Raw genomic sequence first — 19,861 nt, forward strand, 5'->3', positions numbered from 1 at the left:
GGCTCCTGACCCGAAAGACGCGGGTTCGATCTCGGCAACGGTGGTTGAATTTCCATGGAGGAGAAATTGTAGAGGCCCGTGTGCTCTGCGATGTCAGTGCACGTTAAGGAACCCCGGGTGGTCGAAATTTCCGGAGCCCTTCACTATGGCATCCCTCATAGCCAGAGTTGCTTTGGGACGTTAAGCCCTAATAAACCATCTTTCACCTGTGTGTTGTATCAATGCGGCCAGCCGAGCATGTGCAGTTGTGTCCGTAATATGGACCAAGCTATGAAAACGAATAGTGGGTTTTACTAAGTACTCATTTAATACGGTTTAAGGTATTACCTCCGAATACCTGCTATAGAACCGGTGTTACAGACATTCTAGGCTGCGGAGAAAAAGTAAAAGAATAGATAAAATGAGGGCCACTTCTATGGTGCCGAAACTGCTTATTTGATTTGCTCACGCGAGCTCCTGGAAAACCTCAGGAAATCAATGACCGCTGTTTTTTCTTGAGTTGTCATTCTTTTTGCAAACGACACATCGACAGCCATTTGAGAGTCTCTTCAATGCGTAGTGGTGTGGAACTAATAAAAATTTACGCCATCCGCTTCACATTCTCAGTGCCATGAAACGCACTTCAATTAGTTTTCATGAAAAAATTCCTTGTCACATACTTGCGTCTGGTCATTCTATATCAGGAGTGCTTTCAGATCCGTGGCTTATAAAGTTAGCTGTTATGAAACAGCAGAAAGAAATTGTTCTTAATTGTACAAGTACAACACTGGTAACGTTCGACTGTGATTGCTTCATCGAGTATTAACAATCGTAGTTGAACGGCAGGAAAGAGTGCAAGGTTCTGATGCGTTTAAATGGTGCTGACTTGCCGACTCACAGCCGTATTCCGCGTTGACACGTACGCATTAGCCTGGAGAAAACGTTCGCATCTTTAACTTATTGCAATGAGCAATGCTACAATCAACTCAAAATTTAGAATCTAAATTCTGTATAAAAAATCTCCGATTTAATTAGGCATACTAGGAAATTCAGGACTGCTCACAACAGTTTTATGCTATCTTTCGGAACTTCTGTAATAGGTCTTTTCTTCTGGTTCAAATTTCCCTATTTTATGATTCGAGTCCTATCTACTGTTCTCTGTCCAGCTCCCTCCCGACGTTTACCTTTCAAGGCAAAGCGGTCTGCTAAATAAAATATCTACATGAAGGCTTGAAACTGTTTCATGAGACTTTGTAGCTGCTTTAATAAAAAAGGTTCAACAGTCAAAAAAGCATCCATGTTCAAGTTGTCCTGCTTTTTCAGCGCCTTCTAAAGCGCTTGCTTTGGTCAGCTGATTTCCGAAATGTTGCTTTCAGCAGTTACGTACTGTTCAGCTTTTAATAAATCTGGTTGCATTTCGCTGATGCCTGCAAGAATATCATTACTTAAAGCAGCATGAGGAGCACGTAACTTTTGCCGCAGTCGATTCGAAATTATATAAAAAAAATTACTGTCAGCACACGCTTAATAGTGTCTAGTACACTGTGCGTAAGCCTTGTGTAAAGCTATCAAGCACTGCACCACCCAGCGTGGAAATTACACCTCGTCTCCGCTTCTAGCTTAGAGGCAGTGCAAACACATAAACCTGCAAACAACATGGGCGCGAGCACTTCGCCGTAAACTGTGGGCTGCTTTCCGACTGGGATTTTAATGCGTGGTGCAGATTGCTCGAGCGCTCTACACAACAGTGATGCAAGCTGCACATGCCAAAAGAAGAACTGCGGTGCCATTATTCCATCATGATATCAGTTGTATGCGTTACGTAACCTGTGCCCGAAAAAGATTTTTGCTTTCACAGCGTATCTTTTAGCATCAGCATGTTCTTCGAAAAGAGAATTTCAGCAAACTTCTTTCCATATTTCTTAAAGAAACGTTCTGACCACAAAAGCTTTAACGTGTTTTTTTTTTACGCTCAAATATAACAATTACGAATAGATCTGCTTGCTCTACACGCTTTTCATTTCAACGCCCACAAGAAGCATGTGCTTTTCTAAGAAAAGGTTTTCATATAGTTTAATTTTGTCCTCTTTCTGTGGCCGTCGAACATCGGACATGACGATGGCAAAAAAGTCTTCGGCATGCCTGTAAGCGCGGAAAACGGGATATAACACTTTTGACGACGAAATCTTACACTTGCGGCTGGCGCCGAGAGGGGAAGAAAAAAATAATGTTCTGACATTGATCCAGGTCGCAGAACCAATCCAGGAAATGCGATTACCAGTAAACGCGATTACCGGGCGATTACTCGCTGGAAGGCGCGAAGTGCCTGATTTAGTCTTAACTCACGGCGAGAGAATGAAATTGAAATTTTTAGCTTATTGATTTTGTTGCATTTTTGATTATTTTCAAGCTTCAGATGTTTGCTTCTAAAGTTAGAACGTGCCTATGCATTTTCGCTCTGGAATTTCTAGAGTTACTGTTTAATATTTGGTAAGCGTGCGTTGTTTTTTCGTTCTCATATTTCTACTTTGCTGCTTAACATACGAAATCATCCTTGCTCGCTCTTTAAGAGGATGTTCCCGGTTGGAACATATTCCTGTATGGATCATTACCAATGTAGCAAATGTAATACAGTGCAAATAAATAAACTGCTAGCGGCTATTGCATCTCAGACCAGTGCTTATATGGCGTGTCCCCAAACCTTTGGCCTAAATACGACGATCATATACCTATGTGGAGGTATCTTAGAACAGTTAACATCTTCTATTTGTACTTTTGTATAGATGAGATTTGAAGATCCCCTTTGGCTTTAAGACAGTTTTTGATGTTGAGGAGCAAAGCGCGCTATCATTGAATTGAGACTGCAGCACGTGTAGTTTGTCCACATAAAATGCTGAAGTTGAATTGTGTAACCACGGATTCGGGCTATAGAAGAAAATGAGTTTAAACCTTTATTTTAAGTTTCATTTGAAAACAATTTCGGCAGGAACACTCATAGCTAAAGTAGCTTATGGGCTCTGTCTATTGACAGATCGGTACAAAAATTACTTGTTGGGTTTTTTTCAATGCATTTCTTTTAAGAAAACAAGGAAGTCATTGCGCGAGAGAAGCGCATTCATATACTGTGCTTGCAAATGCGCACGTTTCTGTGTCATACCTTGCTATGTAAACGGTGACACACACAGATACCATGAGCTGCCTTACGGGTTTTCCGTGTGCCCCTGTGATAGGGTTTCCAGTAGACGCATGGGCCTTTCTTCACCTGTCACAGTTCGTAAGTCTTGCCATACCTAATTTGCGCGTGCAGCTAGAGGAATAGGTTAAGGATGAGGTGCACACTTTGAGAGCCTTTACCAAAGAGGTCTGCGCAACAGAAGATTGCCCAGCGATCGATCCGCACCTTCTACGTTTATAGGAAGCGGGGCACTCATTGAAAAACAGATGACGAAGACAATGGATTAATCGCAAACTCAAGAAAAAAATATGGGAGATAAGCAAAAAGCCAGAATATCCTTGGCCAGACAGAACTGGCCATATCCTTGGCCAGACAGAACTGGAATTCGCTCTGCGATGGTTTTCAGGGGAAGCTAGGTGAGTCAAAGTCCTGGGAGCTCCTGCGTGTGCTAATCGACCCCAGCAGCAGCAAGTCGGCCACTAAAGACAGGCTCACGAAGATCGTACACACCACCCCGGGTACGGACACAGAATTTATGGAAAAGCTCAAGGTGAGGTACCCGTGCACTGACCAAGTCGTACAACAGCCGGAGTATTCTGCGCTGCCGAATCCCAAGCTGGACATCCCACTCACGAAAGAAGAACTCAAAGCAGAAATCGCGGCTATGAGAAAAAATGCAGCTCCAGGTCCAGCTCAAATAACAGCGAAGCTCTTATTTAACCTCAGCGATGACACCATCACGTCGCTGGTGGAATGCATCAACGAGCAGCATTGGGCTACAGGAAAGTTGCCAATATCCTGTAAGATGGTCGAGGTTCGGTTTATTCCGAAGCCGAACAAACACCTTAAACTGGATAATCTAAGACAGATATCACTGACCTCGTGTTTGGGGAAGCTCATAGGGAGGTTCATCAACACGAAACTGAGTAGATACTGAGAAGAAAACGACCTCCTACCTAACACTCCATAGGTCCTTCGCCCTCACCTATGGACACAGGACGCCCTCTTGTACCTGCACAAAGTCCTCCTTGAGACACCTCCCAAATCACAGACAAGGGCCATCCTGGCACTTGATTTGAATGCAGCCTTCGATAATGTTCTGCATAAAAATATTCTGCAAGGGCTCGCAAATACCAACTGGGACGCAAGAACCTACAACTATATCAAAAACTTCTTATCAGCCAGGCAAGCCACTATAAACTTCGGTGGAATAAAATCAGATCCCATCACTCTAGGCCCGAGAGGAACTCCGGAAGGGGCGGTACTGTTACCCGTCTTGTTCAATTGGGCTATGAAATATCTACCAGGCCTTCTCTTCGAAACCTCGGGCATCAAACACATATTGTATGCGTATGATATCACTCTCTGGTGCAACTCGGGGAGTGACGCCGAGATCGAGGCGCGCCTCCAAGCAGCCGCTGACACGGTGTGCCAGTACGCCAGGGAGAGAGGCCTCCATTGTGTGCCGGAAAAGTCCGAGTTGCTCATCCTGAAGAAGCCGATGACACCCCTAGCGCTGAAGATCACATTGTATATAAACTGCTGGGAAAAAAACAGCGCTGAATCGAGAGACAAAAAGAAGAAAACAGGACCAGTCCTTTTTTCTTTTTCTTCCTTTGTCCCTCGTCTCAACGCTGTTTTTTGTTCCCAGCAGTACGTACCAACTAGCTGAACTCTCCGTTGTATAGAAGTGTATATAGACAACCACTCAGTACAGAAACCCACGGTGATCAAGATCCTAGGGCGTTATATCCCGCACAGGCGACAGAACAACACCACTATAGAGAAGCTTACAACATCCGCCGAGAAAATCCTCCGGATTATACATCGTATCCGAAAGAAGCACCATGACATGAAGGAAAGGGGCACCATCCGCTTAGTGCAAGCTTTTGTGATCTCTCGGATAATGTACAGGACGGCATTCCTTAACCTCTCCAGGTTGGAAATTGAAAAGTTGGAGACACTGATCAGGAAAGCCTACAAGATGGCACTGGGGCTACCGAACTTGACGCCAACGGCAAAGTTCATGGCTCCGGGAGTATATAATACCCTCAAAGAGATGCGCGAAGCACAATGGCTCTCAAAACTCAATAGGCTTGCACTCACAAAACCCGGCAGAGAACTGCTCGAAAAGATCCATCTTAATCTGCCCTATACAATAAACCAAAGGTAAGGGGTACCACGCGATGTGAGGAGACGCATCAACCTGTACTATATTCCGCGGAATATCCCGCATATAACATCGAAAGGAGAAAAGCAAGAGGGGAAGCCCTGCAGAAGAAATGGGACGAGCAACCTAACACCCTTTACGTGGACGCAGCAGGACCAAAGAGTAGAGTGATTACTATTGTGGTCTCAACGCCTTCAGGATCGATGATGAACTGCGCCTCGATGAAAACATCCAACCCCACTCAGGCAGAAGAGGCAGGCATTGCATTAGCTGTAGCATTTAACCCCAACGCCGTTGTGCTCACTGATTTCCAGAACACCTGTCGACTCTTCAATGATGGATTGATTCACAGGTCAGGGCTGTCAGTGCTGCTTGAGCATCCACCCAGCCAAGCCTCAGTCGTCTAGTTTCCCGGTCACCTGGAACTACCAGGAGGAAACGAAGCCGCTCACAGGCATGCCAGAGCTCTTCTATACCGGGCGTCTCCCTCTAATGACCAAGAAGGGTGTTGCGACATATTAGCTTTAGCAGTGTATGCTGGAAATCTCACGCCATAAAGAACTGCCAGGAAGGAAAGAGCATCCAACACACATAAATCCCTCAATAAATTAGAAGACAACACCCTAAGAAGACTACAAACCAACACATACCCAACGCCAGCTAAGTTACACCAGTGGTATCCTACACTATACTCTCCGCAGTGCCCACACAGTGGAGAGGTAGCTAACCTCTACCACATGGTGTGGGTATGCCAATTTAATCACATACTTGACCCCATTCCAAATCCCTCAGAGGAGCAGTGGGAGGCTATTCTGCTCAGCGATGGTCCTGACCGTCAGCACTGGTTGGCGGGGAGGGCCAGCGCAGCAGCAACAGCCAGTGCACTACCGGACTAGACGGCCCACCCACGTGTTCTACGAATATTCTGTAAATGAAGATGTTTTCAATCAATCAATCAATCAATCAATCAATCAATCAATCAATCAATCAATCAATCAATCAATTAATCCGTGTGGGCCTACTTTGGTTTTCCTCCTCTGCATGCCCTCTTTAGTTGTTTGGCAAGATGTGCTGAATCGCATCTGGACCTGGTGTGGGAAAGCCTGCTACACGTGCACGTGGTTGTTCTTTGTGAGAAATGTGTGCTTTTGTCAAGGAGCACCTTTCTCTGTAGGCGTTCTGAAGGAGCATACGGACGAAATGTCGGTTTGAAAGAATTATAATGTAAGAAGTGGAATGGCGGAAGGTCTTTTTTTTTCGGTGAACGGTACGCGCACCGAACAAATGTCGGCTCAGTCGCCAAACGCAAGCCCTGCATTCTTTTACCTCATTCATGCTTGAATCGAGCTCGTAAAAGCGTGTGCAATGCATCGTTTGATTGCGACAAACAGTGCAAGTCGCCAAAAGAGGTAGCGTATTAGGATTATATCATCGTTAACATGTGCAACTAGGCTTGTCTGCATGCACGCCTCTCAAGATTGTAGAGTCTTGCAGAAAAGAGTAAAAAAAGGAGTAAGCTCCTTAGTGCACTCCCTGTTATAAAGAGTGCGTATGAGGATAGCTCACAAAAATTTTATACCCGTGTAGGTGTATTCGTGTTTAGAGTGTCATGCTCCTCGTTCTTTGAAGAAAACATTTGCCGCTGCACAGCAGTAACAGTAAGGTGAATACAGATTTCGAATGCCTGTTACAACGCACGCTCATTTTGAGCGGAAGTGGCGACGACACATAGGCAGGTAATAATTTGGCGAATGATTTTATTACCAAGTGTATGAGTTTAGAGACTGCCTTGGGCTCTATAGTTCAAAAAGTCCGCACTCTTTAGCAGCGTCGGTCGGGATAGACCGGGACGAGTAAGCTTTTGATAGTCATTACAAACGCTTCTTTGCATCCAGGTGCAGGTTCTCTCGAGGCTTTCACTGTGTTGCTCACTATGTTCGCCTCTGTGGCCATATATAATTACCTCCGAATCTTAGACACGGAACGCTAGCAACTCAGAATAATTTTTGGTTGCGCGCTGTTTGCCTGATTCATAAGAATTTCTTGTTAAAACGTTGATTAAGCATAAAATGAAAACATTTAAGCTTAAAGTAAAGGGGCTGTTTTTTTAATTAAGCATGCAGTGTTTAAACACTGCGGCAACCACAACCACAGCCATTCAACGACAAGATGCGCTGGGACAGTACAGTTATGCTGTAGCAGTGCTGCATCCACAATTAAGGACAAAGGCCAGCCCAGAAATCCGGAGCTATGCAGAAGGAAAAAATGGCATTGCGCAAACACGGAACCTTGTCAGCAGTGTAAATACAGCTCGCACGATTTAGTAAATTTCGCTTTGTTCTTTTTTAAACTAAAGGAAAGGCTATAGTTTTTATTCATAGTTGCCGAAAAGTGAGCTCCTTTTCGATTTCGGCATCGGTGGCGAAGTCTCCATTGTCAGTCCCGACATAGCCGTAGCTGTTGTTTTCACTGTACTCGTCGTCGTTGGCCTCCTCGTCGTTGGCTGGTCGCTCCAGAAGCCCTCATAGTCGACGGGTGGAGCGTGGCCTCCGTATACTTCTGGAAGTATCTTTGCCGGAATCTCCTTGTGCATGTCCTCGTAATTTTTCCCGAAGAGGAGAAACGACGATCACGACGGCGAAACAGAATGGCCGGACAAACAATTTGAAAAGCCTCAACTGCAACAGGTTCCTTGGAACAAAATTTGTTATTTTTCTTTTATCGATACTTCAGGACCTGGCTAACTTGTCAGCATGTGTTGGACACAGAACTGTGTGTCCTAAAGGGTCTACCATCATTCAGGATCGAACAGAGGGCGTTCGCTTCTCCCAAAGCTCTGTATAAGAGCTAATTGAAACGTCCTATGCACGTACACTCCCGCGCCCCTCATCGTTAAGCCATGAAAGAACTGATATGGCTCGTGTTCTAAGTTGAACAGCTATGCGCAATGTAGGTATGTCATGAAGCTGGTGACCTACCGACACCCCGTGACGGACTCTAAAAACGACTCGTAAGGGTCACTACTACTCATTTTATTCCACTGGTATCTTAATACATGCCAATGACCAATTGTTGTGCTAGCACAAAATGAGTTTGTCCAACTTATACACAGCGGCAGGTTACGCAGAAATTAGTCCGATATTTTGGTATTTAGTAATTAGAACTAACTTACACCAAACGTTCACCATTAGTTATGCTCAATTTTTTTCGGCACCGTGGCTGCGAACGAAGCAAGGCAGAAACGCCGCAGAGCAACGGACCGCGAAATACAAAAAACAAAGAAGAGTCTTTGTCCAGTCGATACATCGCAGCGGGCTCCACCTCACCTCACGGCTCTAAAAAAACGGCAACGAATGCATAAAGGAGAACATTTAGACACTAGTTCATTCAGGAAACAAATGCCATGAAGCAGTAAACTAAGAACTTTCGCACACAGTTTGTCATTGCAGAATTATACTTGCGAACTACACAAAACCACAGCTATTTTTTTCTTTTGTCGCTTTCCACGTTATCACCCGTACGCCGAGCTTCTGCACAGTCAGATAGCGTGCACATGCAGTACCAGCATTAGCAGAAAATAAAGGCCAAAAGCGAAGGAAAAGGGCTTCTTCATTCCGCAACAAGACGCGGGCGCTTTCTGAGATGTCTTCTCTAGCACGATATGAATTGCTAGAAGTCAGACGTTGAAAAGAACAAATTGACGAGGCTCCAATACACAATCGAAGCTACACACATCAAGAGCTTCTTCCGATAAACATTGTTTCCAACCTAAACTGCAGGCTGGGTGCGCGGGTACTTCGATGCTTGTTCCAAACGCTCGCCTCAGATTAAGGTAGTGCCTCCGCCTAAGGTTATTTCCGCGCATTGCCTGAGGCAGTAAGGAGGTTGGGTACGTCAGCCGAAACTACCGTTACAGTGGTGATTAGGGGGGTATTGAGTCAAGAGACGCAACAGAAGAGCCCTGTGTGGTGGCAGGACCACATCACACGCTCCCCATTCATAACGTAGGAGGAGCAAAAACTACGGACGCATTCCGTTTGTTGCAGCTCAGCCTGATGTTGGCTCAGTTCCACAACACCCTAAAGCCTCTCAGCGCCGCAAACTACTGATTAAAATATCCGCTGATCCTGATGCTCAGCAGGATGTTATTTGAAAGCATGCGAAGTTTTTATTTGAGCAAGCGTTGCCAGTTTCAGGCCGCGATGCATCGCCTTGCTTCATCCTTCGGGCAAACTCTAACGGGATTGACGACTCCGGCATGCGTAGTGGAGCAGAGTATGTAGAGGGCCAAGTGTGCTGTAAGCCGAGTGACGGATTTCAGATGGAATAAATCTAGTCGGCTGTTTTTCAGGACAAAGCTCGTGTACAATACCGGATGACTAATCAGAGGATAAACTGAAATTTATTGCTCTTTGATTCATCGAAACCTGGGTTTGTTTAATTTTTTTCATAATGAATATCAGTTGAGAAGAGAAGCTTAAGCATGTTTCGCATAACACGATTATGAGCAGCTCACCCTCGCCACCAGCTTCGTCTCGAGGAAAGGCCGGACGAGTGTGAAAAACGCGTCGAAGCCTACGCTCTGCCTCACGTGGTGCATGGCCTCCAGCCGCATTGGCAAGCAGTCTTGGAAGGAAACAAAGCACGGCTGGTTGCGCAAGGTTTGACACTACACAGATATGGTTCGGGAAGGCATTGAAACGTTAAACAATATGGCGGATGCCTAACCAAGAGCGCAGATGGTCACGTCAGTACTGCAAACACTAAGTGCCTTCGACAGAATTCAGCGAAAATTTGTGGCATTCACAAAGAACTAAAATATTCCGTGTCAGCTGCTCGCGAGTTATTGCGATTATGGAGACCTGCATTTGTTTATTACCGACAGGTTGAGCGCTGCAATTGTGTTCAAAACGGTGTTCAGGCTTGGATGTAACTCAAAACCTACCCAATTTCAAGAGGTTCTTACAAGAAAAAAACGAATTGTTATTTAAACTTTAAAATGGCGCTGATAAAAAAGTCGATAGAAGAGTCAAGCATAAAAAAAAAACGCGCCAGCAGCAGAATTCTAAAGTCTTCGGATGAGAAATAAATTACTTTGTTAATAACTGAAGCTGTCAAAAACGATAACGCAACAAAGATAGCGCTTTCTTTTTTGACGAAATCTTACTTCCATTTGCCATTGCCGTAGTCTAATGAACAACCAAAAACTGCGATAAAGTTGTATGGTTAACTTCTCCTACCATATATTGAGATTTGCATCCGACCGAGGGAGCGATTCTGATCTGGATAGAAGCAATGAAATTTTTAGAGGGGTTCGGCTGCTACAATATGTATTAGGTGTCAATAAAAAGCATGCCTGCGAGTGCGCGCGTACTGCTAGCATGCAATTGAGGTCCTGTACTGGAAGCGTTTCTGCTGGAAACATCACTCTCTGTGAATACTTCAGAGCACTGGGTTACATAATCTATAGAAAGGAATTGTATGCGTTAAAAGGAATGCGATATGTTGCTTGTGCTCTAGGGCTAACATGAAATTGGCCCCTATAATATGCAAATTATTGTTCAGAAATGCAACAATATATTCCTCTCTCTGTGGTGCACGTAGGCTTCCTTTTGCCTGTATATAGTTTTTAACTACGCTTTTTGAAATAGACTCGTTTTGATCATATAAAACACAGTCATTCAATAGGAAAATTGCAGCGCTCGCTAAAGCAATCTAAGGTGGAATCTATTAGGTTTCTCGAGATTTTGACCAGTAATGCTTTGGTTCCCTCACTGTTCCAGAAATTGTTGCTTCGGGTTTTTTCCTTGCCGCTGTTCGTTTCACTACCGATGCTCAAACTTGTTGATTTCGCTTATATCAGAATGCCAGTTAGTACACCTTTCCAAGTTGGAAGCGACAGTATTGGTTGCGAAATATAGCTCCTAGTCCTGTCGACTACGACCTATAGTAGCATATGGTTTGTGGATGTTTAACATCCCAAAACGACTCAGGCTATGAGAGACGCCATAGAGAAGGGCTCCGGAAATTTCAACCACCTGAGGTTCATTAACGCGCTCTGATATCGCAGAGTACACGGGCCTCTAGAATTTCGCCTCGATCAAAATTTAACCGCCACGGCCAGGATCGAACCCGCGTCTTTTGAGTCAGTAGCCGAGCGCCGTAACCACGCAGTCACCGCGGCGGGTCTATAGTGGAATAAACTTTCTCTGTGTGGCGAAAAAAAAATACTACAAAAAGAGAACTGGAAAAAAACCTTTGATCAACAAATAGAATAGCAAAGATTCGCGGCCATAGAGTGCAGTCAATATCTAGGTCTAGCAAGCGATATCGCAAATCACTGCTGCGTCGCCAGCGTAACCGTTCCATCGTATGAAGCGCTTTCACCAGATCGTGGATTGCCAGCCGGGACGCACGGAAGGATTACTTTTCCTTTCATTACTTTGCGTATATCTACCTATAACAATGAGGTAAACGATGTCAAGGTAATTTTTCAGACAATCAAAAAGGGTGGGTGCTCTCTTCGGTTGTTTCTATCTACTAAAAGTTGAATTCGTCGCGGGATCTCGACGCCTCTACTTACCTGTAAATATTCGAAGCCCCGCATGATCAAGTCCACATTAATGGCGAGCACTTTGTCGAGTGTGAAGCCTCCGTAGTCAAACATGATAACCATGCCCAACGTTTGAGTCATTGGATCCTTAGCGAAGTGTTCCATGCACAGCATGATGGCCCAGTGAACATCGACGTATGAAGATTCAACGAGATTCCAAGAACCTGAGGAAAGGAAGAATATGCAACTGTTTCGAATGGAGTCTGCGCGTCAATTCTCAGTTGTCAAATATTTCTTGTGTGTTCAGATATTTTTACTCTATCACCAGGATTTTCTTTAAATTATTCGTGATTTCAGGATTCATTATGCGCTTGAGGCAGACCTGGACCCACTGCTCGAGTGCATGACTCAGCTTATATAGTTTTACTTGAACTACGAATTGGAGGTTGCGAAAGAAGAGTTGACCGCTCTCTGGACGTGACGCCAGCATAAGCTTCTCGTGCACAGTTGCGATGACTCTGACTGAAGTGGCAGTCTTTCGCCTCAGGTGCCTGAATATTTCCGTATGGCACCTGCATGGGTCAACGGCCTGTTTTTCGGCCGTATGAAATAATTACTGGCTTCACCGGATCAAGAAATATCACAAAACTCTCTTTAGTAGGCATGGAGCATATGCTTTAGACGAGAACAATTTCTCTATGAATGCTACATCAAGCACTGAGCGTAATAACTAAAACAGCTGGAATCCTAAACATATCCTTGTTTTTAATGGGACACCAGAAACGGCATACATAAAAGTTTCATCTTTTAGCACCGTAGTCTTCAGAGTGGCTGCCGCCACGCAGGTGACGCGTAGAGCTAAAGACTCGTGTGCTCTTGGATTTACTGAAGAGGGGTTTATTGGCAAGTTCGAAGGACTGGCAGCGAAACGATGGCACAGGCTGTTCGAGTAGCGGCGGCACCAGAACAGAACCAAGAGCGAGCTCGAGCTCTCCACGCGCGCGGCCGCCGGAATCGGAGGACGCACAAATCGCTTCGTCGTCGTTGGTGCTGGCGCTCTGCCTTCTTCATTGCAACTGCCCCGGCGAAAACAGGGAGCCATCCTGGCGACTCAGGGCGAGCAGATGACGACAGGGTCGTAGTACGGTTTTAGCCGGCTCACGTGAACAATTTCGCGGCCGCGACGGCGGTGGTCCGAGGAAGGCGTGACCGGTTCGACTATGTAGTTCACAGGTGAAGTGCGCTGCACGACACGGTAGGGACCGAGGTACTTAGCCGCAAACTTGGATGCAGCTGGCACAGACAGCCAGACGAGCGAGTCAGGTGGAAAGTCATGGGTGGGCTTGCCTTGGTCAGTCTCATATTTGCGGAGGCTTTGAGTGGCGGATGTCAACGAGCGAGCCAGCTGGCGGCACTGCTCGGCATGACGGGCAGCGTCGGAGAAAAAGGTGCATTCAGAACTGTCGGGGTTGTAAGGCAGGATAGTATCCAGAAGACAGGAAGGTTCACGGCCGTATAAAAGAAAGTAAGGGGAAAATCCGGTGGTGGCCTGGGAAGCAGTATTGTATGCATAAGTTACGAATGGTAGGACTTGATCCCAATTAGTGGCGTCAGAGGAAATATACATGGCGAGCATGTCACCAAGAGTCCGGTTGAATCTTTCAGTGAGGCCGTTCGTTTGGGGATGATAGGCGGTGGTCGTGCGATGAACGGTGTGGCACGCATCCAGAACCTCGTGAACGACTTCGGATAAGAAAACGCGGCCGCGATCGCTGAGTAGTTCCCGAGGGGCCCCGTGGCGTAGGACGAAGTGATGAAGGAAAAAGGATGCGACGTCGCGAGCAGTAGCCGAGGGCAGGGCGGCCGTCTCCGCGTATCTTGTGAGGTGGTCCACGGCTACGATAATCCAGCGATTCCCGGCAGGCGTGCACGGGAGCGGACCATACAGGTCGATGCCCACGCGATCGAAGGGACGAGCTGGGCAAGGCAATGGCTGTAAGGGGCCGGCGGAAAGACGAGGTGGTGACTTCCGCTGCTGACAGGCGGTGCACGAGCGTATATAGCGGCGGACAAAAGTGTACATTCCGCGCCAGTAGTATCGCTGACGCAGACGCTCGTAGGTTTTCAGCAATCCAGAATGTGCACATTGTGGGTCGGCATGGTGATGCATACAAACATCAGAGCGAAGGTGGCGAGGGATGACCAAGAGCCAATTGCGGCCATCCGGGCGATAGTTGCGGCGATACAGTAGAGAGTCTCGAATTGTGAAATGGCAAGCTTGACGACGAAGTGACCGAGGGAACGATGCCGTAGACGGTGCGCTGAGGAGGTCGAGGAGCGAAGAAATCCATGGGTCTCGTCGTTGTTCGAAAGGGAGATCCGTGGCGGTGAGAGCGGCCAGCGTCGAGTCGGATATGGACGAAACGGGCGCAGGAGATGGCAAAGGTGAGCGCGACAAGGCGTCAGCGTCGGAATGTTTGCGGCCCGACCGATACACAACGTTAATGTCATATTCCTGCAGACGAAGGGCCCAGCGGCCGAGGCGTCCAGAAGGGTCTTTCAGTGTAGCCAACCAGCAGAGGGCATGGTGATCAGTAACAACGTCCAGGGGGCGGCCGTATAAGTAGGGACGAAATTTTGTTAACGCCCACACTATGGCGAGGCACTCCTTTCCTGTAACAGTGTAATTGGCTTCCGCTTTGGTGAGTGCACGGCTGGCGTAAGCAACAACGTATTCGGAAAAGCCCGGTTTACGCTGCGCAAGGACTGCCCCGAGGCCGATGCCGCTGGCGTCGGTGTGGAGCTCAGTAGGTGCGCTGGGCTCGTTATGGCGAAGGATCGGTGGTGAAGTCAGAAGACGACGGAGCGTATTGAAAGCATCGTCGCAGGTTGAGTTCCAAGCAGATAGCTTGGTGGGACCATTCAAAAGCTTTGTAAGCGGCGCAATGATAGAGGCGAAGTTGCGCACAAAACGGCGGAAATACGAGCACAGGCCCACGAAGCTTCGCAGCTCTTTAACAGAAGTCGGCTTGGGAAAGTGCGTGACAGCACGTAGCTTCTCTGGATCGGGCAGGACGCCATCCTTGGAGACAACGTGGCCGAGTATGGTCAGCTGGCGGGCGCCAAATCGGCATTTCTTTAGGTTCAGTTGGAGACCGGCGCCGGTGAGACAGGTCAGTACCTTGTGCAACCGCGTGAGATGAGTCGGAAAATCGGGCGAAAAAACGACAACATCGTCTAGGTAGCATAGGTAAATATTCCACTTTAGTCCACGCAAGATATTGTCCATCATTCTCTCAAACGTAGCGGGAGCGTTGCAGAGTCCGAATGGCATGACGGTAAACTCATAAAGGCCGTCAGGTGTGACGAAACCGGTTTTAGGGCGGTCAGACTCAGCCATGGGCACTTGCCAATAGCCGGATCGGAGATCCAAGGAAGAGAAGAACTCGGCTCCTTGCAAACAGTCGAGGGCGTCGTCAATACGTGGTAGCGGGTAGACGTCCTTGCGCGTAATTTTGTTCAGGCGGCGGTAGTCAACGCAAAATCGAATCGAACCATCCTTCTTTTTGACCAGCACGACGGGAGACGACCACGGACTAGAAGAGGGCTGAATAACGCCGCGCTGCAGCATGTCGTCAACCTGCTCAGCGATGACGCGGCGATCCGGAGGCGACACACGATAGGGCCGCTGGCGTAGAGGGGCATGAGTTCCGGTGTCGATGTGGTGGACGATAGTGGTCGCGCGGCCCAGGGAAGTTGTCTGGTGGTCGAATGATGAGCGGAACTTGTTAAGCAGGGCGAGGAGCTGCTCGCGGTGAGGTGGGTCGAGGTCGCTTGCAACTGAGCGGTGAAAAATCGCCGAGGACAGCGGGTCGCAGGTAGCGTTAGGCAGCGTGAGGGCGGCGATTGGTGTACTTTCGGAAAGAGCATCATCGTCGAAGGGTGCGATCAGGTCAACGGGTTCAACATGTCCAAGGCACTCTCCACGGAGCAACCTGAACCCAGAGGGTGAGGGATTCGAGACGACGATCTCGGCGGCACCGTGGCGCATGTCGACGACGGCAAACGGAAGAGGAAGGTGTCGGCGAGAAGCAAAGATAGGCGAAGGGGCGAAGAGTACAGGCTCGCAGGAACCAGAAATTGAGGAAAGGGGAACGAGCCCGGCACTGCCGGGGGGAACATCGGTGTGGGCGGCGACAACGCATTTGGCACCAGAGCAAGGCGGCTCTTCGTCGACGGGCGCATCGCAGAGCATGGAAAAGGAGACGTGAGCACTGGCACAGTCTATGACGGCATGGTGGCGCGATAGAAAATCCCAGCCAAGGATGAGGTCATGGGAGCAAGAGCTGAGCACTAAAAATTCGACGACATATAAAACGTCCGCGATGACGACACGTGCCGTGCAAGCGGCAGAAGGATGAATGGGCTCGGCGCTAGCGGTGCAAAGAGAGAGTCCAGAAGTAGAAGTGGTGACTTTACGAAGTGAACGGCAGAAGTTTTCGGCTATCACGGAAACGGCAGCACCAGTGTCCACAAGCGCAAGTGCTCGAATGCCGTCAACTAACACGTCTAAAAAGTTCGGTGGTGAAAGGCGAGGTCTTGAGCAGGTCGAAGTGTGCGCAGTTCGTGCCCCCAGAACTGCGGCTCCTAGTTTTCCGGGTTGTCAGTCATGTTACGACGCCGCATAGGTGACAAAGACCGACGACGAGGGGAAGGTGACCGATCAGAAGGGACGTGGGGCCGGCGTGGCAAGTGGTCAGCAAAAGCCTCCCCAGGCAGCCCTGAAGGTGTGCGAGCGGCGCGAGACGGGTAGTAGTTCGGCACAGCGGGCACAGGCGCAGCCAGAACCTGACGACAGTGGCGGGCGACGTGGCCTGGGAGACCGCACGTGTAACAAATCGGCCGGTTGTCAGCAGTGCGCCAAGAACTGTAGGAAGCAGGCGCCGGTCGGAGCCAGGGAGCACGAGGGGTAGGCGGCGTTGTCCGGACGTATGGAAAGGCCAGCGGTTGCGGTGGTAAGGCGACGGCTTCGGCATACGTGAGAGGCGCACGCATAGGGGCAGGCGGCGTAGCAATAGGAGTGCCGTAGCTCAAAGGTGCAGCGACGGGGGCGGTCTGCATCGAGAGGAGGTTGACTTCAGGAGCCAGTGGAGCCGGAGCCGGCTGCCGACGAACGGGAAACGCATCGGCTACCTCCTGTGCTACAGTCTGCCGTATCTCAGGGGTCAGGGTATGGGGCGTAGAGTGCGCGCCAGAGAGGAGCGAAAGCTGCCGGGCCACCTCAAGACGCACGAAGTCTTTGATGTGATCCAAAAGGTCACTATTGACGGCCAGGCCGGAGATGGACTCAGCAGGTGCGGGCGGGCGACGAGCGTTAAGTCGCTGCTTGCGCAACTCGTCGAAGCTCTGGCACAGGTTGTACACGGAGGCGACGGTTGTGGGACTTTTGGCCACCAGCATATGGAAAGCGTCGTCGTCGATGCCCTTCATAATATGGTTGATCTTGTCGGCCTCAAGCATAGACGGGTCGACACGCTTGCATAGATCGACCACATCTTCGATGTAGGCGGTGAAACTTTCACCCGCACACTGAACACGAGCGCGCAAGCATTGCTCAGCGCGAAGTTTACGCACGGCGGGACGGCCAAAAACTTCGGCAAACGTTGTCTTGAAAGTAGCCCATGTTGGAATATCAGCCTCGTGATTGCGAAACCAGAGATTCGCGACGTCGCTCAGGTAAAATATTACGTTGTTTAGTTTCATGCGGTCATCCCAATTGTTGTGACGGCTCACCCGCTCATACGAAGCCAGCCAATCCTCGACATCCTGGTCGCAGTGTCCGTTGAAAACGACGGGGTCTCTCTGCCGGACGGCACCGGAGCAAATGACGGGCTGCGATGGGACTGCTGGCTGCTGGCTTTCGTTGGTCGTCGGCATCGGAATGGTGCGGCTGCGGAGCTCCACGTTGGTAGTATACTAGGCGAACCCGCACGCTCCACCAAATGAAGAGGGGTTTATTGGCAAGTTCGAAGGACTGGCAGCGAAACGATGGCACAGGCTGTTCGAGTAGCGGCGGCACCAGAACAGAACCAAGAGCGAGCTCGAGCTCTCCACGCGCGCGGCCGCCGGAATCGGAGGACGCACAAATCGCTTCGTCGTCGTTGGTGCTGGCGCTCTGCCTTCTTCATTGCATTACAATTAAATTGCATATTAGATAGCACTGTTGCGGACGACCTTCTCTCCAGGTGCGCCCGCGGACCTGTGTACGTATACATCCACGTCATGCGGAAAATGTACTTTGGCTGCACATGTGACAAGATAGGCGTAACTTGTCTAGAACTTTCTGTTTACTCCATAATTTCTTTTACTGTTGCGTACAAACGCTAGCGCACTTGAAGATCGCAGTATCAGACGACAAAGTCTCACTTTTTGTTTTGTTTCCGAGATTTTGGCACTATAATAGCTGGCCACTGGGTTGCCAACGCTTTCACTAGGTGGAAACCACGAAGCCGTCTACCTATTTAAAAATGATCTGGATATATGCTCGAACAATTCTCTGCAATATGATGGCAGGTTGCTTCGGAAACATTACCCACTGGGTTTGAACAAGAAGATACGGCGTCCATGGACGTCCTTTTCTTGCAGAACCATCATGAGTTTGCGCGTAGCCTGAGACACTTTTGAGGGCTGAAAGTCCAGAAAGTACGGACCGCTGCTGTTCCGAATCTTGCAGTAGTTTTTATCGGAGGGTAGGGCTGCTTCAACGTTGTATTTCCACACGCGTAGAAAGCGCGGAAGAAATTGCGCATCCTTCCGGGAGTTGAGATACTCCTCCTCTGCGATAGGCATCGGGTGAAAATTTTTCAGGGGTATCCCCAGAACAACTTCAGCTCTTGTACCCTAACTCTACGATCTTTATTTTTTTTCTGAAAGATTCCTCGCCTGGGCACTCCATGTGGCTTTCTGACCGCTTTTACAGACACGGAGTGCGTACAGAATGTGATGACCAGAAAGTTATTAGCATTCACGTTTAACAGCGGCGAGAAGGTTCTGAAACTGCACGCGTTTAGCAACTTCAAAAAAAAAAAAGTCGCCAGTTGGACATGAGTCGCATGTGGCCAGATGTCACAATAGGTTAACACTCCTTAGCCTGACGGTGTTAGACCGTTAGTGCTACAAAATGTAGCGCCTTTCTAAGAAAGGTCTTTATAATAATGGACGCGACAACGTTGCGCAACTTAGAAGAGGTGAATGAACGTATTGAGCTGTACTTACTTCAGTCTTCTCTCGCTGGACCGAGGTTGATTAATTCACGACTTAAAATCTTGGCCGGAACATAAACCTCATAGGAGCCACAGAAACAATGCGAGCTTGACTGCTGTTGGCAGCAAATAACCGGTGAAGTGACCAAGCTTCCCTCCAGAAGTTCTTCTAGTGACAGCTTAGGTTGCTTGTGTGAGATAATGTTTAAAAAAGAAAATGAAATGTAAGATTACCCACCCTTCGCTGTGCTTCCTCTAGCACTTTGTAAAGCCACCTGTAAAACAGCGTCACTCTCGTTCACTCATTTTTAGGGAGTCGAATTTCCACCTCACCGGATAAAAGCTGCAAAAGTTTCGCGAGGGATTCCTTTCTCCGCGCTGGAGTCTCTCCAAGCTGATCTTCGGCGACCTGTTGGAGCCTGACAGGGAGGGCATCCTCGGACGTATCGAACACGTCGTCCGTTGACTTCTTCATGTACACACCAGCCATCTCGGATACCAGTGCCAACGAAAGTAGCACAGTCTACTTCGAGGGCACCGCACAGCCGAAGCGCCCCGCAACACTGCAAAGGATGCAGACACTCTCAGCGGAGAAAGCGTCTGCGCGGTGTTGCGACCCGGGTAGCATGGCCGAAGACCGGTGATGGAACGAGGAGGATGGGAGACTGGGTTAAGAGGAAGGCAACGAAAACTTTATACACTTATTTAGATTCTTAACAAAG

At 48.4% G+C, this 19,861-nt stretch overlaps 1 pseudogene; it reads right to left on the bottom strand.

Annotated features, from left to right (window-relative positions):
* Positions 1 to 7,699: 7,699 nt before the first annotated feature.
* LOC149326895 (retinaldehyde-binding protein 1-like) lies at positions 7,700 to 19,629 on the bottom strand (annotated as a pseudogene).
* Positions 19,630 to 19,861: the final 232 nt, after the last annotated feature.

This window comes from Amblyomma mixtum, chromosome 10 (assembly GCF_055824585.1).
Source record: "Amblyomma mixtum isolate Tamu chromosome 10, ASM5582458v1, whole genome shotgun sequence".
In the NCBI taxonomy this organism is placed as follows: domain Eukaryota; kingdom Metazoa; phylum Arthropoda; class Arachnida; order Ixodida; family Ixodidae; genus Amblyomma; species Amblyomma mixtum.